This window comes from Callorhinus ursinus, unplaced genomic scaffold (assembly GCF_003265705.2).
Source record: "Callorhinus ursinus isolate GAN/ISIS: 27379988/994484 unplaced genomic scaffold, GSC_fseal_2.0 scaffold5, whole genome shotgun sequence".
Classification (NCBI taxonomy): Eukaryota; Metazoa; Chordata; class Mammalia; order Carnivora; family Otariidae; genus Callorhinus; species Callorhinus ursinus.
In genome coordinates, this window is record NW_027397067.1 from 49,179,977 (window position 1) to 49,207,493 (window position 27,517).

A 27,517-nucleotide genomic window follows, 5' to 3' on the forward strand; every position below is an offset into this window, starting at 1 on the left:
GAGCTGATAGAATATGATATTTTAGGGGAAAAATAAACTGCAAAAAAAGTGCTGGTGGTTGGAGAATGAAATCATTGAACTTACTGAAAAAAAAGATAATGTATATATGTCTGTGTTTGATGGGAAGTGGATGGTTGAACAAAATAATTAAACTTTCTTTGTAGTCTATCATTCCAGTTTTTAATCTGTTTTCCTGCTATCTGTGCCTTTTAGTTAAGCAGACCTGTTTCTAGAGAATCATCTGAAAGTTTTTCCTCTTTTTTCTCTCAACCAGTCAATACTGATACATTCTGGCTTTATCAGCAAAGAAAGTAATCACTATTTCTTTTATTTTTTTCCCCTTTGAATTCCTTTAATTATTTAAAGTGGTGCTGCTCCAAATAGCTAAAGACTAATTAAAAAAAAAAAAAAACAACAACAAATGGTGATTCATTCATTTCCTCCACCAGAGCCACATCTCAGCCCAAGGGCTCAGGACGGCAGCAGCATGAGGTTAATTCTGGAATCACAGGCTGCTTGCTTGAGAACTGTTTCACTGATCATCTCTTCTAGGTGGGAGCTCCCACTGATTGCATCTACAGAATGACAGATGAGAATTAGGCTTTCTATTTGGGAGGTAGGTATTTTGAGCAAAATTGAGGATGCTATAGGTAGGGTGGATTAGGTTGAAACGAACCCCAGTCTGACAAAGCCCTTAAAATACACACACACATACACATATGCTCGATAACAAAGGCAGTATCCACCCTGAAGAACAAGGTAGTTCTTTTCCGGCAGTAGCAGCCGTGGCGTGATAATTAAAGTAATTAAGGCTAGGGACTCAGCTTAAATCCCAGCTGCATCAGCCACTAGCTGTGCAACCTTGAAAAGTGACTTGCTCTCCCCAGATTTTGGTTTCCTCTAATGTTATATAGGGGTTAATCGTCACAGCTAACATTTGTCAAGTATATGCTATGCACAGAGTATTTTTCACATACTTACTTTTATTTTCTGAGTGCACAAAATTCTTCATTTAGAACAATAAAGTACATGCACGTATCTGATTTATTTTTGATATGACGAACTGGAAGAAGAGTTAGAAGAAAATATTCAAACTTCAGAACAAAATGGGATGGAAAACACAGAAAAGAGAGTAAAAGTCAAATGGGACACGGTGATTAGGTTTAACACATGTAGCTGGAGTCCCAGGAAAAGAGAGAGAATGGGGAGAAGCTTCTTATTTGCCAGACACTCTTAAGCGTTTTACAGATATAATGCATTTAATCCTCATAAAAACTCTGAGGTGTAGGTAGTGTTCTTGCCACATTGATTGTACAGTTGAGGAGTCCCAGGCACTGGTAAGTTAGGGAACTTGCCCAGGGCCACATAGCTCAGAGGTGGTAGAGCTGGGATGTAAATCCAGTCTAGCTTCACAGTCCACATTCTAGACCAGTCCTATTCTGAGAACTTTGTATATATTAACTCGTAAAATGTTCACCAAGGGGCGTCGGGGTGGCTCAGTCAGTTAAGCATCTGCCTTTGGCTCAGCCTTCAGATTAGCAAACCATGACGACGGTCTACTGCTAGTTAGCAAGATACATTTACATTTTTCTGTGCCCTTTCCAAACAAAGAATAAGCTGTATATGCACCAAGGAAGAAGAATATGTAAGACTTATAAATCCCCTAAATCTCCTTTGTTTATAAATCCTGCTTGCCTGCTATTTTGATACAATATATATATTCTATTCCTTGAGTCTTTTTGCTCTTAAAATAAATTTTTGTTTTGATCAAGTAATTAAAAAGCAAATAGTGAATTAGTAGGCGAGAAGCTAAGGTATTGTTAACAAAGATGGCTCAAGTATTAACCATTTTATTTGATGACCCCAGCAATGCTTGATTGCTTTGGATGGCTCCCAGCAATCCTTGGTGTTCTTGACTTGTAGCTACATTGTTCCAGGCTCTGCCTCCATCTCCACATGACTTTCTCTCTGTGTGTGTCTGTGTGGCCTCTCCTAAGGACACTGATCATTGCATGTAGATAATTAGAGCCCACCCTAATCCAGTATGATGTCTTCTTAACCTAATTACATCTACAAAGATCCTATTTCCAAATAAGGTCACATGCTAAGGTTCTGGGTGGACATGAATTTTTGGAAGACACTTTTTAATCAACTACAACAGGTATTGGTGCCTATGTCCCGGAACCAAGGTAGGGGAGAGGATCCATTACATGTTCTTAATTTCTTATTTTAGCCCTTTATCTTCCTTCCTTACCCCCAAGCCTGGGACCTTAGTCCAGAGCCTCTTTGGTTTGGGGTGCCCATGTATCTATGGTATCTTGACAAAAATGTTTGGGTACATAGTTGGGTAGAGGATGGTGTAGATGAATGTGGAGTCACAGATTTTATGAGGTTGAGAAAGGAGTCTAGGGAGTTTAATCATTTTCTGTCCAGATTCTTCAGTCAATCCTTCTTTCAGCCCCAAACCTCACCTCTGTCATTTGCTTTATCTTGGGCCTTCAAGTTGAAGCCTTTCAGTGGTTTTAGGGTTAATTGTGCTTCATTCTCTTTAATATCCTCCCTCCTGCCCACCCCACCCCCAGCTTCACCCCCAATAAGCACTTTATGTTTTGGCCTAATCTACTCAGCTAAATCTGTTGCCACTTCTCCACACTTCACCATGGGTAGGCTGTTGTTAAGATAGATGAGAAAAGTTGACTTTCATATAGGCTCATGAGAAAAACATGAGCTACTGTGTCTGAAAGCATACTAGGCATAGTAATTGTCATATAATAAGAATTTGAAAGATATTACTTAATCTGAATTTCCTATGAAAGAGAGCAAATATTTATGCCCTAATTTTTCTGTAAATCTCGATGTTCACATGTTGAATTGGCATCAAGGAGGCTAATATTTAAAAATCCCCCTCTTTCACTTAGAAATATTATCTTATAAAAAAAGATGTTTTAAGGAATCTTCATTTCTGAATAATAAAGCCAAATAAATTTTACATTAATTTGTTTTAAAAAAAATGCTTGTTTTTGGGAGCCTAGGTGGCTCAGTCGTTAAGTGTCTGCCTTCGGCTCAGGTCATGATCCCAGCATCCTGGGATCGAGCCTCACATCTGGCTCCCTGCTCAGCGGGAAGCCTGCTTCTCCCTTGGCCACTTCCCCTGCTTATGTTCCTGCTCTTGCTATCTCTGTCTCTGTCAAATAAATAAATAAAATCTTAAAAAAAAAAGTTTTTTGTTGTTTAAATATATACATTTTTAATTGAAGTATAATTAACAAAATGTTATATTAATCTCTGGTGTATAATATAATGATTACACAATTCTATACATTATTCAGTGCTCATAACAGTAAGTGTATTCTTAATCCCCTTTGTATTACCCATCCCCCCTACCAACCTCCCCTCTGGCAACCACCATTTTGTTCTCTGTGTTTAAGTCTGGTTTTTTGTTTGTTTTTCCTTAGTACGTTCATTTGTTTTGTTTATTAAATTCTACATGGGGCACCTGGGTGGCTCAGTCAGTTAGGTGTCTGACTCTTGATTTTGGCTCAGGTCATGTTCTCAGGGTTGTGAGATTGAGCCCTGTGTGGGGCTCTGTGCTCAGTGTACAGTCTGCTTGGGATTATCTCTCTCCCTCTGCCCCTCCCCCCCACTCATGTGCACGTTCTCACTCACTAAATAAATAAATAAAATCTTTTTAAAAAAGAGATTTTAAGAATTCTACAAATGAATGGAATCATATGGCATTTTCTTTCCCTGACTTATTTCACTTAGCATTATATCCTGTAGGTCCATCCATGTTGTTGCAAAGGGCAAAAATCTCATTCTTTTTTATGGCTGAGTAATATTCCATTATATATATTCCCATATATATATATCTTCTTTATCCATTCATCTATCGATGGACACTTGGGACTTGTGTTGCTTCCATATCTTGGCTATTATAAATAATGCTGCAGTAAATACAGAGGTGCATATATCTGTTCAAATTAGTGTTTTTGTATTGTTTGGGTAAATACCCAGTAATGAAATTTTTAATTTTTTGAAGAATCTCCATACTGTCTTCCACAGTGGGTGCACCAGTTTGCGTTCCCACCAACAGTGCATGAGGGTTCCTTTTTTTCCCACATCTTCACCAACACCTATTTTTTCTTGTTTTTTATTTTAGCCATTCTGACAGTGTGAGGTGATATCTCACTGTGGTTTTTTATAAATTTTATTTATTTAAGTAATCTCTATACCCCACATGGGACCCGAACTCATGACCCTGCCATCAAGAGTCATACTTCTCTTACTCAGCCAGCCAGGCATCCCTCATTGTTGTTTTGATTTGCATTTCTCTGATTATTAGTGATGTTGAGCATCTTTTCATGTGTCTATTGGCCATCCTTATGTCTGTCTTCTTTGGAGAAATGTCTGTTCATGTCTTCCACCCATTTTTTAATTGGATTATTTGGGGGTTTTTCGGTGTTGATTATAAGTTCTTTATATATTTTGGATACTAACCCCTTGTTGGATATACCATTTGCAAATATCTTCTCTCATTCAGTAGTTGTCTTTTAGTTTAGTTGATTGTTTCCTTTTCCTTTCCTGCAGAAGCTTTTTATTTTGATGTAGTACCAATAGTTTATTTTTACTTTTGTTTCCCTTGCTTCAGGAGACATATCTAGAAAAATGTTGCTATGGCCAATGTCAAAGAAACTACTTCCTATGTTTTCTTCTAGGACTTTTATGGTTTCAGGTTTCACGGTTAGGTCTTTAATCCATTTTGAGTTTATTTTTGTGTGTGGTATAAAAAAGTGGTCCAGTTTCATTTTTTCATGTAGCTGTCCAATTTCACCAACACCATTTGTTGAAGAGACTGTCCTTTCCCCATTGCATATTCTTGCCTCCTTTGTCATTAACTGACCATATAATTCTGGGTTTATTTCTGGGCTTTCTATTCTGTTCTTTTGATCTGTGTGTCTGTTTTTGTGCCAGTATCATACTGTTTGATTACTACAGCTTTGTATTATATCTTGAAATCTGGGATTGTGATACTACCATCATTGTTCTTTCTCAAGATTTGACTATTCAGGGTCTTTTTTATTTTATACAAATTTTAGGATTGTTTGTTCTAGTTCTGTGCAAAATGCTGTTGGTATTTTGATAGGGATTGCTTTAAATCTGTAGATTGCTTTGGGTAATATGGACATTTTAACAATATTGGTTTTCCCAATCCATGAACATGGAATATCTTTCTATTTGTGTCATCTTCAATTTCTTTCATCAGTGTTTTATAGTTTTCAGAGTACAGGTCTTTCACCTCTTTGGTAAAATTTATTCCTAGGATAAATGCTTATTTTTAATGTGACCTTTCATAAATATAACGATTTGGAAACATGTTGCCTGGAAATTTTTGTATGCAAATATAGCATTGAAAAATTGTTCAGTATATTTAAGATTCATAAGGCATCAACAAATTCATATTTCTAATTAATATGGTTATATAGAGTATGCTAATATTTTGAGTACAATAACATCTAATTTAAAAATTTATTGCAAAATGAATTAATTAAAATCTGAGAAGATATTGTTTAAGAAAGAAATATACTAATAACAATTAGTGTAGCCAGTTGAAATTTTTTCATTAAACTCTCAGCTGGACTTATAATAATGCATTGGTACATTATTTATTTATTTATTTTTAAAGATTTTATTTGTTTGAGAGAGAGAGAGTGTGAGACCACAAGCAGGGGGAGGGGCAGAGAGAAAGGGAGAAGCAGGCTCCCCGCTGAGCACAGAGCCTGACATGGGGTTCCATCCTAGGATCCTGGGATCATGACCTGAGCCAAAGGCAGGTGCTTAATCAACTGAGCCACCCAGGCACCCTGGTTTTAAGGTTTCTATTTACAATCTTTCTTTAAAGATAAGTTTTAGAGGAAATATTTGATTTTTCTTTTTTCTTTTGTTTTTGAATTTTTTTGAAGATTTTATTTATTTGAGAGAGAAAGAGAGACCACGTGTGCCTGCACAGGAGTGGGGGTGAGGGTAGAGGGAGAGGGAGAAGCAGACTCCCCACTGAGCAGGGAGCCCCACTTGGGGCTCGATCTCAGGACCCTGGGATCATGAGCTGAGCTGAAGGCAGACGCTCAACTGACTGAGCCACCCAGGTGCCCCAGTATTTGACTTTTGAAGTATAATTCATTTCACTTTCACCCCCTCACTCTGCTTAGGCCAGATAATACTCTTATTCAACCATAGGATACAAATTTGTCTCAAACAAATTTGAGCTATTATGGGTTCATTAATCCTATATATTGAGGTTTCAAGTTTCACATGACAGCAGCAAGAATAGACTTCAGCAGTTGTAGAGGTATAGCTTCATGCCGGCACTTGATGACCTTGTGTGTATCCTCATAGGCCATGTTAAGCAAGACTGAACAACAGCTGATTTGGCAGAATGCTTATGATTTTCCCAGAACATGGGCGCATGGGAGGCTTATAAGTTGTTGCTACATGGTCCTTCCCACTTGCGCCTATATCTACCATGGAGGGTGTCATAAAACAGTTTCTCATCATCTCCTGGGTACTGATGAGGTCTGAGGCTTTCTGACTTGCCCCCATGCCCTACTTAGGGTACAGCTGCAGCCTATAAAACTACTTAGCTGCAGCATGACATTGGCTTCTCAGCAACAGGGTGTCCCATCATTTGTGTGGTGGTCATCAGGCCTTTTATGCTTTAGTATTGCCATGTCCAAGTGGCCACGGGGAGCTGGCACTTTGGATACTCTTCCTTATGTTGTCTATCTTGGTAGTAAACTGTCTGAATCTGAAAAAAAGGGCTATTGTTTCTTTTCTGGTCAAATCTGTTAGTCATACCTTACCTTGTACTTGACAACAGTAAAATAGCTAATAACAAACTGTGTTTATATGTGTGTGTGTGTGTGTGTGTGTGTGTTGTGTGTGTGTCTTAAATACATCAGGAAAAGATGGATTTTTCAATAAATCATTTTGGGGCAACTGGCTATTTAGAAAAAATCTGTATCTGTACTTCATTTCTTATAATGTCCCCCTCCCCAATTCAGAGAGATAAAATATTTAGTCAAAAAAAAAAAGAAAGAAATGAAACCATGAAAATGTCAATGAGAAAATGAATAAATTTTCAAACATGTTTTGGAGATGAGAAGATCTTTTGTATGGCAGAAAGTGCAGACTTTATAAAACAAAAGAATGATGATAAAGTTGACAACATAAAAAATTACATTTAGGGGCACCTGGGTAGCCCAGTGGGTTTAGCATCTGATTCTTGGGATTTCGGCTCATATCATGAACTCAGGGTCCTGGGATTGGGCCTATGATGGGCTCTGTGCTTGACAGGGAGTCTGCTTAAGGATTCTCTCTCTTCCTCTGTCCCTCCCCCTGCTCCAAGCACACATGCACGCTCTCTCGCTAAAATAAATAAATCTTTAAAAATAATTGAAACATTTATATGAGAAAAATATACCATAAAAATATTTAAAAGGAAAAAGGCAAACTGGAAAATATATTCTCAACATATATGATAGACAAAAGACATATCTATCATAATCAAAGAATTTTTTTAAAGGTTTATATATTTGAGAGCGAGAGAGAGCATGTGAGTGGGTGGAGGGACAAAGAGAAAGTGAGAAGGAGAGAATCTCAAGCAGACTCCCCACTGAGTGCAGAGCCCCACACAGGGCTCAATCCCATGACCCTGAGGTCATGACCTGAGCCAAAACCAAGAGTTGATTGCTTAACCAACTGAGCCACCCAGGTGCCCCTCATATACAAAGAATTTTTATAAATTAGTGAGAAAAAGATAAAAAAGGAGAGGAACGGACATTTTGCAGTAACTCTCCATAAATGGCCAATAAACATTTGTCATTCACAGTTAAAGAAATTAATATTAAAATAGTAAGAAGATACTATTTTTCATCTATTAGACTGGCAAGGATTTAAAATAGTTGTAACATCCTGTGCTGGTAAGGGCATAGGGAAACAGGAAACATTCTTACATAGTTGGTGGGAGTATGAGTTTGTGCAAAATTTGTTAGAAGACAGAATTTAACAATCATTAAAAAAATGTAACATGCATCTACTATTTGACCTACAAATTTCCCTTCTAGGATATGCTTGCATGAATCCACAAGAATGTATAAAAAAGATGTTCATTGTAGCATTGTTTGTAATAGCAATAAAACTGGAAATAACTTCATTCCCTATCAATAGGGGTTTGGTTAAGTAAACTATGGTGCTCAGATATAAATGGAAAACTAAGCAAAACATTGCAGATGTAAATCTGCAATACTCATATGGGAAGGGTTCCTAGATATATTTTAAAATAAAAGTGCAAATTGGCAGAAGAGTATTATATTATCCCACTGGCCTTAATTACATATTGTATATGCATAGCAAATTCATGCATGATTTTGGAAGGAGCTTAATAATGGTAACCTCTACAGAGTGGCTGGCCTTTTATTTTTTTCGTTTTTTAGAGATTATGTATATAATTATATTTATTTATTTATTCCGGTGCTAAATTTTATTAACTTTACAACTGATTATTATGTACACTCCAACACTAATGTGAACACTTCTTTATTCCCACCTCCATTAACACCCTGAGGTATAACTAATATGTTCCTTTTAGAGCAAATATTCCAAAATAACACCATGGCTCATCTTCTAGTGTTGCCACAGATAAAGTCTGTAAACTTTAAGCCTAACTTGTTCAATTTTGGTTTTAGTGCTAATAAATCTCCACCTGGTTAGCTGCTGACAAAAAGAGGAAAACTTTTGAAAAAAAGGTTTTGTTTTGTTTTTTTTTTTTGCTATGAGTATAGTTTATTTTTAAAAAACTATTTAATATAAATTGCAAAAACTTTCACCACACAAATGTCTTATAAACTTTTAAATTATCTTCACATTTCACTTTTTCTGAGTCAAACCATTAAGAATATACAAAGGCTCAGCTCATTTTATACACTATTGGAGGAAAAAAAGAATTAAAAATATGGTCCATGTCCTCAAGTAGCTTACAATCTTCCTAGTAAAACATTAAAAAAAAGTTCTTCTCTGCACTAAATCTAAGGACAGAATGATTTCAGAAATAGGGGGCATCCGTGTTGTAGGTGCTAGAGTAACTAGAAATGGCCTCAGCCAGGCAGTGGGACTTGAACTCAACTTTGGAAATGAGACAATTGAGAGGAGAGGGAAGTAGCAAGGTCATTTCAGCAATATACTGGCTCTTGAACAAGCACTGAAGCAAGAATGTGCTTGGCATTGTAGGGAAGTGCCCAGATAGATGTCCCTGTCTAAAATGAGAGTACGTGTTAGGAAATAAATTTTATACAAGTAGGGTGGAGTTGGATTGTGGAGGGCTCTCATCTCTCTGAAATGAGTAGCTTTTTCTCACAAGGAGAAACTTGACTTTCATACTCTAGGCAATGTAGATTTTTTAAAAGATTTATTTATTTGAGCGGGGGAGGGGCAGAGGCAGAGAGAGTCTTTTAAGCAGACTCTGCACTGAGCGCACAGTCTGTCACCAGCTCATCTCACCTGACAGACCCTGAGGTCCCGACTCTCGACCTGAGCTCAAACCAAAAGTCGGGCGCTTAGCGGACTGCGGCACCCAGCCAGGTGCCCTGGTGATGTAGATTCTTGAGAGGATGAGTAGTGATGTGATGAAAATAATTATTAGCAATATTCCTCTGATAGTCATATATGAGATAGACTGGGTAGGGTGAACTGTACTGGGACGATGGCAGTGGAGAAGAAGAAAGGTGAAAGTGGAGAAAATGATTAAAATAGAAGGATTTAGTAATGGTGCTGATATAGGGGATGCACTATGGGAAAGAGTCAAAAGTAGCTCTCATTTTCTCTAGACTACAAGCCTAGAAGAACTGATTAAAATGCTCTAGGCAACACCGTTAATTGATTGATGGAAGCTAATGAGAACCATATTTCTCCACTCTTTATGTACCTCCTGGATATAATCTCTTCCCTTCAAATTCAGGAACATTAAGATGTTTTCCCCAACCATTTCTTCTGTCATTTTTTTTCTCCATTATATTTGTAAAGACGCAACCCACAATTCCCCTTGATTTCAGTGCTATTTATCTTTTATTTTTAAATCTGCTAAGCTTTCCTCTAACTTAATCTTTATATCTTCTTTTTTTCTTATTTCTCAGTATTATTTCAACTCCATTAAATCTCATGCTCCCAATTATCTGAATACTTGAAGTCATTAGGGAGTTATCTTTGTACCAGCCCAACATAGCAACATGTAGAGTAGAAGGCAATCATCAGGTACCATGAAGATCTATAATTAAATTAATGATGATGGTAATAGTCAAAGATATCCCCACATCTTCAGTCTTGTTTTTGCTGAGATTTTCCTATTTTTCTACCTCCTTCTCTTAGGGAAACTACATGAGTTGACATGTTTAAGAATGATCTTATAAACCTTGTAAAAATATTATATGCTATGTGACAAACAATGCCCTTTTCTTAATAATGGCTAAAACACAAAATCTTCCAAAGTTCAGTCTTTGAAAATACTGGAAGGAAAATCTCTAGAAGGAGAAGCCAAGTAAATGACCTTAATTCTTTCACCTCCATTTTCATCTCCCTTTGGGAAGATTTGTGGTGTCCTACTTTGAATTATGCTGGGTACCAAACTCTGGCCAAATGTGAACAACATATTCTTCCTTGCGTCTCCTTAGGACAGAAGAAATAGGTGGTCATTTTGAAAACTTCACCAAATAGTAAGATAGAGTAAAAAATTACAGAACATAGCAAATTAAAAACAAAAAAACACAAAAGATGTAAGTTTTGATTATGAAATACTTGTAACTATACAGCAACCTTAAAGGATTAGATCCACTCTGCAAGCATGGTTTCCTTCCCTTTCATCTTCTTGCCTCTGTATGACAGGGCATCTCATTTACCATCACAAAAGAGCTATTTTCCTGACATACTGACTCATCCTTAGACCAAAGTTTAGGAGCCTGGTTTAAATGTCTCAGACTAACTGAGGTCTTCTCATGCAGTTCAGGTTTCTAACCTGAGCTGTATACCTTATTTATCCATAGTAGATTATTGGAATTATTATATTTCACACAATGAGTTACCCAAACCTTTCTGGCTGAGGTTAACAGATTGTGCTACCTTCTTGAGCATCTGTGAGGAAGTGATCTAAAAGGTTACCATCATCATCATCCTCCTCCTCATCATCACAAAATGACCCTAATCGTATCACTGTAACACATACACAGGAACAACAGAAGAGTAATCTCATAGAAACACATAGGAAATGAAGAAGGAAACAATATGAGCAATCCTGGAGGAAAAAATTATGACCTCCTATACTCTGTTAGAAAAGAGTTTAGTCATTTTTTTCCAAAAAAAAAAAGAGGGACAATTAAATTAAAAGATAGATTAAAACTAAAATGAAGGTGAGCTAGAATTTGGAAAGGTGAAGTAATGTTTCATCAATTCACCTAACCGGATATCTTAAAATTTTTTTCAATACTTGTTAATAAAAACCAAAAGGACAAAACAATCTCTCATTTTAAACAAAGAAAATAATATTGCTATGCTTCCATGTTTTTCTTTCAAGTGTCAAGATTTTAGAGTCAAAACATTGCCTATCAATTGTTGGCTCATTCGCAGGGCTTATTGGTTTTAAATTAAATTCAATAAATACTCAGTGGGATAACAGGCACTATGCTAGATGGTAGGTAAATAATAGTAAGAAGAAAGCATTTCACATGCCTTCAGGAGTTCATAGGCCAGTGGGAAAGACAGAACAATTATTGGAACCATTACCTAGGAATACATTTTTTAAGGTTTGAGAATGAGTAATTATTTGCATACTTATTATTTATAGAATCTGTTTTTAGAAATGAGTTTGTTCCTTAAAAATTCTTCCCTCTATTCTTTGTTATGTTGCTCTGGTGAGTTGAACTTTACAGAGTCTTCACTTCATTTAGCATTATTAGTGAGTACATTTAATGGAGAGAAAACAGCATTAGGTGAATGCTAATGATCTCAGTGTATAAAAAAAGATTGCATCATAATTAGACAGCTGGATTTTCTTTCTTTTGAAGTGCAATGATTCAAGGAGAATTTTTCTTAATATTTCAAATCAGTCATATTTGAATTCAAAATTAAAATGCCAGCCAGCTGCAAATCTACAAGCAACAGTTGCATTATGAAGCCTTTATTATTAGAGACATATTAGATACCCAAATTTCAAGTCATAACATTTCAGTAAAATACATAATGTGTAGTTTCCTTTAATAAAATATTTTGTATAGAAATAGCAAAATATTTTTATATAAAGTAGAGGGTCTGTCATCACTTCTATTTGCAAAGGATGAAAACTGTCAATAAGTCCTGTTTGCAAGAGCATCTCGGGTTCTAATAGTCGGGGAAGTAATAAAGAGGTCAAAAGAGCAGTTATGAAATAAATGAATATGTTTTCCCAGATGCCACTTGAGGGAGAACACTTCGGAAGATCCAAAGGAAATAAGAAACTTAAATTGAGATTTTCAAGGCTGAGAAAGCCACTGGTGGAGGCATAAATATAATCATCAAACACAGCTATTTATTATAAAATCATGTTAGGGGAGTGCCTCAGGGGTGCATTTGATTTTGGCTCAGGTCGTGATCTCAGGGTTGTGAGATCAAGCCTCAGGTCAGGCTCTGTGCTCAGCATTCAGTCTGATTAAGACTTTCTCTTCCTAAAAAAAAAAAAAAAAAAAAAGACTTCCTCTTCCTTTCCCCCTACTCCTCCTCCACTCCCCCGCCCCCCGCCCATTCCTTCAAGTTCTCTCTCTCTCTTTCAAATAAATAAATAAATCTTTAAAAAAAGATAAAATCATGTTGGCTTCAAACTCATTCTGAAAGGAGAAATGGGATTCCGTGGGCTCCTGTTTCAGGGAGTGAAATTGAGGTTTTTTGTGTTTGTCTTTGTTTTTAACCCAGAGATCCATTGCTTAACTTGTTTCTTTTCTCAAAGGGCAGTTCTGAGAGCTGTGATACTCTTTTCCACCCAGGCCACTCCTTTTAACCACCTAGTTCCATTTTCCAAATATATAGCACTGAATCCACCATAAAACTATTTTATCCTTCATTGATTGCTGTTTGCAGCTCAGTACTGAATAGAAATATAATGTCCCCGACTTCAAGGAATTTATAATCTACTCAATTTATAATCTACTTAATCTCAAGAGATGTATGCATAAAAGACACAGTATAGGGCAGGCCAGGCAGTATTCATAGAAACTGACATTGTCAAAGAGATGGTCTTTAACTGGACTCTAGGGATGGTAGAATGGACATTCTTGGCTCCGCAACTAATATTCATTACCTACTTTCCCATTACTAACAGCATCTAGACTTTAACTTGGATAATATCCTCTACTCTAAGCTCAAGTACTTGAAGGAAGCTTATCCTACATCAAGCTTCGGGAGGAGTTGTGGTTGGTTTAATCCAATCATTAGCACACTCCATTTCCCCTGGTCACATCATTGTTCAGCTGGGGCTATGGGTAGGGGATGGGGGAGAGGAGGCTATGACTCAAACAAGGTGAGTTTCAGGAATCTTGTTTGGGATGCTGGAAAGTATCTCTCTCTTCCTCCATCAACAAGGTGAAGCCTGGAACCATTACAGCCATTTTTCCAGATGTCAGTCAGCTTAAGGGCCAAGGAAATATATGGAGGAGGGCAGTGGCAAGAGAACTACAAAGAAACAGAGGTAGAGCCACTGGATCAAGCCAATCTGAAACTAGACCAATATATTTCCTTATTATTTAACCTAGTCTAAGTTGGTCTTTTGTTTCATGCAGCTGAAAGCCTTCTGATTCAGATGGCTACATTTCAGATAAGTAAAGAGGCTGGGGTGTTCTGGGCATAAGTGATACTGAAGAGATGCAAATAAGTCAGAAACCCCTTGAAGATGGAGAATGGACTAATATGTTTGGGGTGAAGTGTCTATAGAACATAATTGTCAGGGCAAGTGTAAGGAAACATTGAAAACTCAGGCTATGGATTTTGGACTTGTTTTGTAGGCAGGGTCAGTTAATGAGTTTTGATTGGGAAATGTCAGAATAGTATTTATTGAGCACTTACAATGTGCCAGGCTTTATACATGTATTACCTCATTTAATCATTGAAATCTTTAATGAGGTGCTCTCTCTTTTCCTGTCTGACAGATGAGGAGCATGCTTAGTAACATGACTGGTAATTGGTAGAGCTGAGATTAGAATACTTGCATTCTGACGTTAGGGCTGATATCCTTAACTATTGCTTTAGTGTGCCTCCTTCATGTAATAATAAAAGTGATGCTTTTTAAATTATTTATTTATTTATTTGACAGAGAGAGAGAGAGAGCACAAGCAGGGGGAGTGGCAGAGGCAGAGGGAGAAGCAGGCCCCCCGCTGAGCAGGGAACCCGATGTGGGACGCAATCCCAGGACCCTGAGATCATGACTTGAGCCAAAGGCAGCCACTTAACCAGCTGAGCCACCCAGGCACCCAAAAGTGATGCTTTTAAAAGGTTAATCTTCTAGTGGTGTGTGGAATGATTTGGAGGGAAAAATAGAAGGGAGTGAAGCAAGGGAAAATAGTTCTGGCACAAAGTTTTAGAACTGAAGAGAACACAGTGATCATCTTGTCCAGTTCTACTCATTTCATAGAGAAGTTTAGGGTTCAGAGATTGTGACACCTAAGATGACATGACTGACTAGTGGTACTGACTCAAAGTCCAGTGGTTTTTCTTCTACAACATACCTATAGAATACTGTAATTATTTGAGTGGGATGTGATAATAACCTAAGTTAGAGTGGTGGTAGTGAGAAGAATTTAATATCTCTGAGATATTATAAAGAAATAATAGTATGTAGGGGCTGATTAGATGTAAGCAAAACATAAGGAATAATTACAGATATTTTTGACATTTCTGCTCCAGAAGATCTGGGGGGAAATGATGACTCCAGTGATAGAAAAGTGGAAGTCAGAAAAGGAATTTTATTTTTTTGTTGAGGAAGGGAGTAGTGGATAAATTCTGTTTTAGGCATATTAAGTTTGAGGTGGTAGTGGAACCCTCAAGTATAAATACTATACAGACAGTTGAGTATGAAGGACTGAAATTGGAGATACAATTTTATTTATTTTTATTTATTTTTTATTTTTTTTAAAGATTTTATTTATTTATTTGAGAGAGAGAATGAGATGGAGCATGAGAGGGGAGAGGGTCAGAGGGAGAAGCAGACTCCCCGCTGAGCGGGGAGCCCGATGCGGGACTCGATCCCGGGACTCCAGGATCATGACCTGAGCCGAAGGCAGTCGCTTAACCAACTGAGCCACCCAGGCGCCCTTTATTTATTTTTTAAAGATTTTATTTGACACAGAGAGCGAGAGCGAGCACACGCAAAAGTAGGCAGAGAGGCAGGCAGAGGGGAAGGGAGAAGCTGGTGCCCAGCTGAGCAGAGAGCCTGATGGGGGGGCTCCTGGGATCATGACCTGAGCTGAAGGCAGACGCTTAACCAACTGAGCCACCCAGGCGCCCCAGAGATACAATTTTAGATATTAGTTTCATTGAGGTAGTCATTGAAACCACAATTTTCTCATTAAACATAAAGTAAGAGTAAAACAGGGATGCTTGGGTGGCTCAGTCAGTTAAGCTTCTGACTTCAGCTCAGGTCATGATCGCAGGGTCCTGGGATTGAGCCCTGCATCAGGGTCCCTGCATCAGGCTCAAGGGAGCCTGCTTCTCCCTCTGCCTGCCACTCCCCCTGCTTGTGCTCTCTCTCTCTCTCTGGCAAATAAATAAAATCTTAAAAAAAAAAGTAAGAGTAAAACAAAGTGAGGGCATTATTATAATTTTTTTAATCTCCTGCATCATCTGGGGGTCCTTTCAGTTACTTAAAAAAAAAACTTTAGGGGAATAAACTTTCAGTTACTTTGAAAAAACTTTTGTAATGCTTCTGCTGGATTTGGATAAAAATCCTCCAACCAGTGGTGGAGAAAAGATAAGCAAAAACATGGTTGTACCTTATCATGGTCATTAACTCCATACACATTTGTATATTAGAAACACTATTTATAAGGTAATTAATTCCTGTGTGTATATATTTTAATAGTGGGGTGGCCAGAGTCCTTCTTTTTCACTTTTGGTACTGTTTCCATTTTATCAAAGATTCTCATCTATAGTTTTAGGGTAAAATCTGGATATATCCCAATCAACCTTATAACATCAACTCTTTTTGAGTCTACTTCCCCCACTTTTTGTGGCAGCACTAAGAAAGTAAACTTTACTACCTTCATGGCACCATTTTCTTCCTTATGCTCTCTCTAATGTGAGTTTCATCTGTGAATCTGAAACAACATCATTTACTCACTTTCACCTTTCAGTGTGTTTTCTTATGAAAAAAATCACTTGAAATGTAAAGACTTAAAAACTAAGTTGATATAAATGAAAACTAAAGAACAATAAACACTCTTTTTCTGTTGACATAGTAAGTTATTTCTTTAATACCTATTTCACTCTTCCCCCATTATGTGGCAACCACGTGGTTTGGGTGGACCAAGTCTATCAGTTAATCCATTCTCTTGCTACAGTGATGGGTTCAGGTTAGTCGGACCTAGGTCATCAGAGCATGGCTTGCCTGGGCCACAGGGATTAATGAAAAGTTCTCCAATCAATGCAGTTCAGAACTTATGTTGAATGGATATGGGAGCAGATTAGCTCAGATGTGAAAGGGCCCTGTTTTTGTCAGCCAGATTATGTCAGTGAAAGTAATCATTGTTATAGTGTATACCATGGACAGTGGAGTACATATCAAGAATGAAATGAAGTCCCTGATAAAACATAACTAGACTGCTGATTCGACCAATTCTGGAAGCAGATTTATCTACTTCTGAATTTTCTAGTTAAATGAGACAATAAATGTCCTTATTGTTTGTCACTTTGTGTTGAATTTTCCTTTATACATCACTGAAAGCATCCTGAAGTAAAGCATTCTTTCTTTATTGGTAAGTTGTCTGTTGCTATGGGGAAAAGCCGTAGGCCAGACTCCATCTTTAAACTGTTGTACTCAGTTTTTCCTTCTTGTCTAAACTACTCATGGCAGGGGCTCCTGGGTGGCTCAATCAGTTAAGCATCTGACTCTTGGTTTTGGATCAGGTCATGATCTCAAGGTTCCACACTCAGCACAGAGTCTGCTTGAGATTCTTCCTCTCCCTCTCTCTTTGCCCCCTCCCCCTGCTCATGCTCTCACATAAATAAATAAATCTTTAAACTACTCATGGCAATTGCATGAAGCTTTGCAATGAAGCCTTATTTATCCATTGCTTACATATGGGGAATGTGTCTGTTACCATTCTCATGCACTTTTACTTACAAATGAGCTCATTTTCTCAAGGGTGTTATAATCTTGAGACATCTTCTGGGATTTCCAAACACTGGTGTTGTTTCTCAAAGGAAAATGATGTTGTTGAGCCCGCCAAGATTTCCTCACCTTCAACATGGTTTTCAAGTGTTACCATTTCTTAATTCCTTGACTGTTGGGTAAAAAAAATATTAAAAACATCTTACAAAATGATATGTTTTAAAAGAAATAAAAAAATAAAGACATTGGGATGCTTTTTATGTTGATTCCCTGCAATACAGATGCTGAACTGATCCTTTATCATGCTGTGGAATAGAAATTTCTTCTAAGGTGAAAATGTCCTATACTGGTACTCAGCGATATGTAGCCACTAGCCACATATATAGCTATTGAGCCCTTGAAATGTGACTAGTGTAACTGAAGAACTGAATTTCTAATGTTATTTAATTTTAGTTAATATAATAATAAATTGATTTAAATCTAAATAGCCACATGTGGCTAGTGTGGCTATGGCTAGTGGCTACATGTTGCACAACATAGTTCTAGATCAATCTGAGACTATTACAGGGTTAAATAGAACAATAGCCAAAGATGGCTATAGCCAAACAAGTGTGTTTTTATGGTCTTTTCTTATTTTGGGGATGTAGTTCAATACTGATTTAATGAGATTTTCTATTTTTAAATCAAATTAAGTGAGACTACTGGATTCTTGTGTGGACTCCTCTCTCCCTCACCTGTCACCACTGATTGGTCATCAAGTCCTATTCATCCTACATCTTAAAAATATTCTAAAGACACCCCCTCCTTTCCATCTCCATTACCGTGGTTCAGGTTCTATGTGACCTTCATTATTTCAATAGCTTCCTCATTTTTCTCTTTAGCATCACTCTTGCTTCTGTTCATAGAGTAACCTTTCCTAAAAACAATCTTACCATATCACTTTCCTACTTTAGAATACACTTCACACTTAAAATGTGGTCCATGGATCAGTGGTATACAAGGCATCACTTGGAGCTCACTAGAAATGTAGATCTCAGGCTCTACCCAAAACTAAGTGAATCTGAATCTGCATTTTAATGAAATCTACAAAGGTGATTTTTATGCACATTCAAGTTTGAGAAGCATTGTTGCAGGATGAAGTCCAACTCCTTACCATATCTTAAGAGGTTCTGTTTCCAGCCTCATTTGCAGCAACCGCCCCTTCCCAACCTCTTAAAACCCACACTCCAAGTCATACAAAATAATTTGCGATTCCATGTATTCATCTTTATTTTTCTGCCTAAATAACTTTTCTTTCAAAACCCATTTGAAAATTTTCTATGGTTTTGGGGCGCCTGGGTGGCTCAGTCCGTTAAGCAGCTGCCTTCAGCTCAGGTCATGATCCCAGGGTCCTGGGATCGAGTTCTGCATCAGGCTCCCTGCTCAGTGGGAAGCTTGCTTCTCCCTCTCTCTCTGCCCCTCTCTCCACTCATGCTTTCTCTCTCTCTCAAATAAATAAAATTTTTAAAAACAAAACAAAAAAAATCTGAACATTTTCTATGGTTTCTCATGAAAGGTGGGTATATCCTGTCTTTGTACTCCCACAGAATTATATAGATACCTCTCTTATAGCATGTACCACAATGGATTATAAATATTTGCGCCTCATGCTAGACTTATGAACAGCTATGTTCTTCTCAGTAGTTCCTGGTACAGGCTTGCTGTTTGAGTGATATGTTTCGGGAGTCTTAGATAATGGTAGTATTTTATAGGATCATTACATTTGAAAGGTAGAAAGAATCTTACTGATCACCTGGTAGAAGAATTTTATTTTATAAGGAAAACCAAAGCCCCCAAAGTTGAATAACTTCTCCAAAATTATTGGCATGGTGACATTTTCTGTGTATATATGAGGTACCCTATAAAATATCCAGCCAATAAATATGATAAATCTATTACTCTCTCTCTGGTATTTGGATGAACTAAATTATCACTAAGGTAAAGACTCTAATAGACTTGGATTAGTCTTGATCTCTTCTGCTAATCTTTTCTTCACCTTTCCCTTGTGGGAAATGACAGGACTCTGTTCTATCTCCCTTTCAGTTTAGTGTTATATGACACTAATCAGAAAGATAGTGAAGTAATTAGGGATGCAGTACCATCAGTACAAAGCTGATAGTAAGCTTTCCTCTCCTTTCGTCAGATCTAGGATGCAGTTTCTTGAATTTCAGTGTCTGGCAGAGTAAAGGACATGGACGAAAGCATTTGGATCAGGCACCATCTAGATAAGGCTAAAGTGATCCTCACAGGCGGAGGGAGACATTTGAAGTATACAGCAGCCAGTTCATGTTGCAGAAGATAAACCCATCCCATGTCTCTGAAAGCCACAATTTTGTTGGAAATCTTAGATTGCAGGCTATTCCTAAGTGATTAGATTTTGGCCAAGACTTCCACAATCACTTCCTACATGTTTTCAAATAAACAACTATTATCTTTGCTTCCAGTTGGGAAGATTGTTATGGCTTTATCTTCTCGCACTGTATTTTAGCCTATGTGGATGACATCTATAACCATTATTATGCTTGTCTTACAAATCCTAGGCTGTTTGATCCATTTTTGCCATGAATCTGCATTAGAAGATGGGCTCAGTATTCTTGGTATTCCTATTTCTGGATTCCAGAAGGAGTCAAAATCTTGTCCTAGGGGAGAATATAATCTAATCAGAGGGATTTTACTCTTTTCTAATGGAGAATTCATTAATTCTATTTCAATCACATTTATTAAATGTCTAGAATGTATGGTAAATACATGATGGTTATGACATAGACCTTTATCTTGGAATACACTGTTTGAATTGAAATAGATTTTCTATACCCATTACATATTGTCCATCTGAGTCCAGTTCACATTGCACCAAGTGCAGCACAACCACAAAATCTGATGGGTAAACTGGGGTACTTTTGAGAGTGAAATGAGTTGTAATTAGTAATTACCCCTGATCAACAGATTACACAAGGGCTGTCCTGGGCAAGCTGGGATAGTGTCAGGGAAACTGGAACATATGGTCACCCTAACTAAACATTAGTTTCTGTTATAATTGTTTTTTTTTTTTTTACCATTTTAAGTATGACAGTTTGGGTTAAATATAACTATTTTATGATGTCTCTTATACGTTAAACATTGCAGTAAAAGTTTACTCGTATTTTAGTCAGGGAAGCAATATATGCATATAACCACATTAAGCAATTGTGTATAGTGGCATTAATATTGGACAGGGAGCTGGGAGACCTCAATTTGAAAATTTGCCTTAGAATTCAATCTTTTCCTCCAGTCAAATCAATTAACCTCTCAGGGTGTTTTCTAACCTGTGAAATGGAGTGATACTAATTCTTCATGGGATGGTGTGAGAAGGTGGTAAAAAATGTGAAAGCAGCTAACATGGTATGTATCAAATAATAAATGCTTGAGAAAAGGTTATCTGAGTTTGTTGATTTTCCAGTTTAATGAAAGTCAGCCAGAATGGAAGCTAGAGACTCTTATTCTTTTGCTAAAAACTTTTATTATGAAGGATTTTTTACTGTCTTCCATGACTAGTTTTGCTCCTTTCACACCCCCATCCATATTATTTTGAAGCAAATCTCAGATATCGCATCCAGTAATTTCATACATAGGTATTTTAATATGTATCACTAGGGAGCTTTATTTTTTAATATCACAGTATTATTAATAACCTAAAAAACCAATAATTACCTATTATTATCAAATACCTTGTTACTGTACAAATTTCCAGTTTTCTCAAAAGTTTTTCCAGTCTTTTTTTAAAAATCAAGGTCCAAATGAGGTTCATGAATTCTTGTACTTGGATGAGGTCTTTTAGGTTTCATTTAAAGTATAGATCCTCCCTCCAGCTCTTTATTTTTTCCTTGTAATGTATTTGCTGAAAAAGCTGAATTTCATTCCACATATTACATGGTGCAGTTTAATATGGTCCTTTGTTCTCAGTGTTTCCTGTAATTGATAGGTGGATCCAGAAGATGTTCAAATTCAGGTGTCTTTTTTTTTTTTTTCCTTTTTTTACAAGACAACTTCACAGGTTCTGTTGTGTTCTGTGTTCTTCCATCAGGAAGCACATAATGCCTGGCTGATTATCTTTTATGGTGTTAGCAGCTGTTGCTATTTAATTGCTATTTAATGCCTAGATCCATTTGTTCATTAGGGATTTTTAATTTATTTCTGATCTCATAAAATTCCCTTGTTTTTTTACTTCGGTAAGTGGTCAGAGTTGTAACTAAGATGAAGGTATAATTAAGAAAATAGTAACATCAGTTATGCCTCTATGTCCCAATCTCTAATATTGTCCTTTTTCACTTGAAAGATGTGCTCCCTGACTGCTAGGAGGGAATAAAAATAGAAATAACTTTATAATGCCATAAATGAAAGATGATTAGAATATGATTTTCCCAGATCCTTTTAATATAAATGACTCTATGGGTTTTATGACATAATAATTAAGAAATAACCTCCTACATGGCTGAATACACAAAAAGTAATTAATAAAGCTTAGCTACACCAACATCCACTAAATTTTTCATTACTTCTTGGCCTCAGATCCTGATAATTAAACTCTACTAATCTTGAGCTTCTTTTCTAGGAATAAACAATGTATTCTTTCTCCGATGCTGTGCTCCTTTGTTATCCCTAATATAACACTGTTCTTTTAATTAAAACGACAGTCTGGTCCTATACCCACAGCTAAGTACTTTGTGTTGCTTTTCCAATAACGCTGATTAACTTTTGGTGAACCAGTCATTCTTCCACAGAGTTCCTGGTCAAGAAATAACATGTTGTCATTTGACAACTGGCAAGATTAACAGTCAGCTGTGGCCACTGCACTGACTGACTCACCCAGGGATTTAAACCATGACCTTGGCCTCATTATCATGCTGTTTTAATCTACTGAGCAAAATGGCCTGAAAAATGAATTCTGGAGACAGGAGGTAAAAACTCTGCTACTGTGTCTCCAAGCCCACTGCACATCTGTGTCCTTTCCGTAACTCGATTAGCAGCTGTTTTGGATGTGGATGAGGAATTGAAGGCAGGATATTCTCCTCAAAATTAAAGCTGATCATGTCAGTCCTGTGCTTAAAAAAACCCTACACTGCCTGTCCAAGGACTATAGGACAAGTTCAAATTCTTCATCACAGCATATAAGGTTGTAGCATAATCTTCGTACAACCTATGTCTTTGGCTTTATCTCTTGCTACAGTTCTCTGCCTCTTTCCCTGCATACTCTAGTAACAGTGATTTTTCTCATTACTTTGTGACCACTCATGTAATTGTGGAGCATATATTTATTGAGCCCCTATAACATATAAGACAGTTCGGCAGGCCGTGGGGAAACTGGAGTGAAAGGCATATTCCTTGCTCTTAAAGAATTCATGGTGTAGTTGAAGCTACAGAGAAGGAAGTAAATGCTTACAATGCCATGTGATAAGTGCTATCTGTGAGCAAGGTCTGTGCAGTGCTGAGAGCGCCTGGGCTAAAAAGTTGGAAAGAGAGAAAGGGAGGGATGAGCATATGAAGACAAAGAAGATAACTGACTGAGAAGAGGGTTATGGGAGAGGGAGTAGAGAGTCACAGAAATGAGAAACTACACCTTCAGTAAAGTGCACGAAGGTTGTCATGGATGAAGAGGGGAATATGTTGGTAGGTTGGATTGGAGAAAAGCCTAGAGGTAGGCAGGAGATGAACTGTAGAGGAACCTATATACCTTGACAAAGTTTAGATCTTACTTCTCTGTCCTGCATTTCCCTCTTTTGAGAATGCTTTTTCCCCTTTCTCCTGCCCAACTTAAACCAATAATGATGACAAATTCTCTCTCCAGAAATTCATTCAACAGGTGTTTGTTGGAACACCTACAATGTGCTATGTACTGTCTAGGTGTTTGGGCTACATGAGTAAAAATCTTGCTCTGTGCATATGCTTATGTTCCAGTAGAGGGAAGTTGATAACTAATGATATACGTTAGTATTGGGATATTAGTGAACGTGCAGTAAAAGTTGTCAGAGAATGGCCAGTGCTATGGAAAAAAGAAAAGTAGGGTACAGTAATGGAGACTGGAGCAACCAGGGAGCAGCAGGGCAGACTGGAATATTAAATAGGATGAATAACGGAGCAAAAGTTTGAAGGAGCAGAGGAAGTCAGCCAGTGAATACTTCAGTGAAGAGTGTTCTAGGCAGAGGGAACAGCTAGAGGAAAGCCTGAAAGAAAGTAGTGGATGAGGTCAGAGAGATTATGTGGGACTTGTAGGCCAATTAAAGAGTTTAACTTTGACTTACTGAATATGGAGAGCCACCACAAGATTTTGACCAGTGGAGTGATATGATTTGATTAATGTTTTAGGAGGCTTGCTCTTCATGCTGTGTTGAGAAAAGACTGTAGAGCTGCAAGGATACAAGCAGGGAGATGTGTTAGGAGAAACTACAGAAATACCAACCACCTACGTACATTCATGTACAGTAAGAAAGCTGCAGTGATTTCAAGCATTTCAGGGAGCCAGATAATCTTAGCAGAGTACTGAGTCCTCAGTAAATTCTAGTGATTAGTTTATGATTTTAGTTTAGATATGCCTCATATGACTTATTCAGTAGATTACAAGTAGCTCTTACTCACATGTAAAAATTAAAGTCCACAGACTTACAGGCTTTACAAACTTGTGTCCCTATCGGAACTGGAGAAAGGACTTGCATTTTGGAGTTGGTGTGTAGCCTATCAAGAGGACCTTGAGAATTCAATGATGAAGATTGTCAGTTACTTCTAAGGTTAAGAAGAACAATCAGTTTGAACTCAACCTCAAATTCATATATTTGAGGGACATGCCCAAGCAAAACATATGCCATACAGGACACGGTAAGATATGATAAACATTTTAAGTAAATACGAAACCAGAACAAACAAAACAAAATGCCTCTAAGATTCAGACTATAGATCAAAAGATAGAGATCTTTTGAAGGATAGAGGTATTTTGAAGGTACTTTTAGTTCTGAGCATAGCAATCTTACATTAAATTGGGCCTATTACTTTGAAAAGTAGCCCATTAAAAATTCTATGTGATATATATATTTTTTAAAGATTTTATTTATTTGACAGAGACACAGCGAGAGAGGTAACACAAGCAGGGGGAGTGGGAGAGGGAGAGGGAGAGGCAGGCTTCCCACCAAGCAGAGGGCCTGATGTGGGGTTCGATCCCAGGACCCTGGGACCATGACCTGAGCCGAAGGCAGACACTTAATGACTGAGCCACCCAGGCGCCCCTCTATGTGATATTTTATCCATATGATGTATAGTCTGACACATTTTTATCTTGGAAAGATACATGAATCAAGGTAGGAGATGATTTTAAGATACTTCCTCAGGATTCCCTTTAATAGGAAAATCATGTATTGTAGTAAAGAAATGTAAAAATGAAACACAGTAAGATCACTCACTTCTGTTTCAATCCTGTAAGAAGTCAGCTGTCCCAATGATACCATCTCCTGTGCATTGTATTTCACAGTGTCTCCAGGAAGGTGAGAGGCAGTGGGGGTGTAGGGAAACACAGCCATTGGCACCCAGCATGCTATGTTACTGGTAGAAAATAGTGCAGGGTCCAGGATGTGGCTCTACTGTAAAAGGAACACCAAAACTGTTTAATTTGGACAACCACTTTCAAGTTTACCTTTACGTACTCAACCTAAAATAACTAAAAGAAGTGTTCTTGTTTTCCACTTCCCAGTTCCTCCTGTTTTCTATTTTGCGATGCTCACAGTGTAATTCTGAACCTTTGTTGTACATTAGTCACTTAGGGAGTGTCAAAATATACCCATGACCAGGCCAGGGTCCTAACCCCAGAGATGGGTTCATTTGATCTAGGGTTGGACCCAGGTGGTATTTTTGAAAAGTGACCCAGATAATTTTAATGTGCAGCCAGGGCTGAAAACCACCATGGTTTCACATTGGAGTAAAAATATCTAGGTTCTAGTTGTAGTGCTGCCATTTACTAGCTGGCTGATTTTTAAGTCTTCAATTTCCCACAGGATGATGAGGTTGGCTTAGAGATTTATTAAATTCTCTAACTCTCAACTAAAACAAAATTTTTTATTATTATGTTATGTTAATCATCATACATTTCATCATTAGTTTTTGATGTAGTAAATTGGGATACATATGATCTCTTTTAGTTTGCTTAGCTCTAAAAAGATGAAAAAGGAATCATTTGGAGTATGCTCTTTTGGTTTGAAGCAAGGGAGTTAAAAAAACAGCACTTAAGTAAACTTTTCCTTCTTCCCTCTTCCCAGTTACAAGGCATGGGAGAAAAGAAACACAGACATTTAAGCTTAGAAGTCACAGGAGACTTCTAGGGCTGCTTTGTCTGTCCCCAGCTCTCTTAAATTGGGAGTTAGTCATATGGTACCTGGGGAACAGAGGCAGGAGGGAGAGTGCTTACTACACACCAAGAAGGTAAATATAATACAATCCCCAAAGGCCTTACACTACTCATCTGACCATAATCTGGCCTGGTACTAAACACTGCAAGTGTGGAAGGTGAGGTAGGGGTGTGCACATAATACACACACACACACACACACACACACACACACACACACACTCCCCAACTCTCTTGTGGAGAGCGCCCAGAAGAGGATGGTCACCAGTGATGCGCCCACAGTCAAGGCCATGGGGCTTCTCCTCCACCCCTCCCAGCTCGCTCCCAGTCCTGCCCCCACCCGGAGGGTTGTCCGGACTGCGCTCAGCTGGGTTCAGAGAAGGCGGCGGCAGCCACTGCCATTCTCCCGCAGCTGGTTCTCCGTATCTTTCACTGAATCCATCTCTGTGCCTCTAAAAACAGACGCAGACGCTAACTTGATCCCCTCGCTTCTCTGCCTCTTCTCTCTAGACTAGGCCCCCCCCAGGAAGGGCCAAATAGACCGCAGCCCTTGGCTCAAGCTCAGGCTCATTCTCACCCTCCGGATTATCCTAGCACCCTCACAGCTTCCTGGCTCCTCTTCATCCTCACACCTCTCCCAGACAAACCCTAACTCCCCCAATCTCATCTCCCTACTTCTCCGCGCTCTCCCACGTTGTCCCCTCAGTACCTCTCCACGCATTCTTGGCCAAAAGCCTTCAGTTTTCCAGAACTTCCTCATCCTCCCCTCCCCAACTCCCACCTCCTGCACAGGGTTCCTGGTCCTCGACATCACCTGCATTCCCTACTTGCTCATAGCTCCCTCTCCCTCCTTTTAAGGAACCCTGGCGAGACCCCTCACCCCTGGCACCCAAGGGGACCCTCCTTCCAGGATCCCACCCACGACACCTCGGGAGTCCCTCCACGCACTCACTCTTACACCTCCAAGCCCGACACCTGGACATCCTCCCCCTTATTCCGAACAGTTCCCTCCTTTCTAAAACCATAGGTGCCCCCACTTCCCAGTCACACCCCATCTCCTCCCCTGCCCCCAGGCTCCCACTCCTTTACCGCCCGACCTGACCCCCAGGGCGCCCCGCATCTACCAAGGCTCAATCTTCGCCCCGACTCTCGACTTCTCAGGCGCCCCCTCACAGGCTCTCGTTCTCCAACCCCTCCCCCCCGAAAACTCGCTCCCCACCCCCCCTCCCCGCCCGCCCCCAGCCCACAGGTCGCGCTCGGGAGGGGTGCTCGCCGTGCCCTGGCCTGGGCGGCCGGGAGGTGACGCGGCCCCCGCGGGAGGAGCCCGGGAGGCGGAGGGGCGGAGGAGGCGCTGGCGGCGGCGGCAGCAGCGGCGTAGGGAGTCGGCCCTCGGCGCCGACTCCAGGGACCCAAGGGGCGGCGGCGGCTGAGGGTTCGCCGGCAGGCGCGTGATGAGGGAACACCAGCGCCCGACCCTGCTACGCGTCGGAGCTCGCTCGGATCCGGGCGTTGGCAGCCGATGGGCCCCGGGAATCTCCGCCGCGAGCCCTTGTCATCCCTTCCTCGCTTTCGCTTCTCCGCTCTAGCCCGGAGCGGTCTCCGGCGGCTGTCCTCGGCCCCGCGGCCCTTTCGCGGTTGTTTCTGGAGGGGTCCTCCCTCCGCGGCGCCTGGAAGCCCAGTGACGCGTCAGTCGGCGGGACAGCTGAGCTGCTTCTCTGGAAAAT

At 39.0% G+C, this 27,517-nt stretch overlaps 1 long non-coding RNA gene across 1 annotated transcript; it reads right to left on the reverse strand.

Moving 5' to 3' along the window:
* Nucleotides 1-38: 38 nt before the first annotated feature.
* LOC141372828 (uncharacterized) lies at nt 39-26,980 on the reverse strand. Its single transcript, XR_012378290.1, has 6 exons — nt 26,918-26,980; nt 24,856-25,032; nt 23,707-23,811; nt 17,402-17,561; nt 982-1,063; nt 39-575 (listed from the first exon to the last, which is right to left on the reverse strand). It is a non-coding gene; the product is annotated as an uncharacterized lncRNA (long non-coding RNA).
* Between the last annotated feature and the right edge of the window lie 537 nt (nt 26,981-27,517).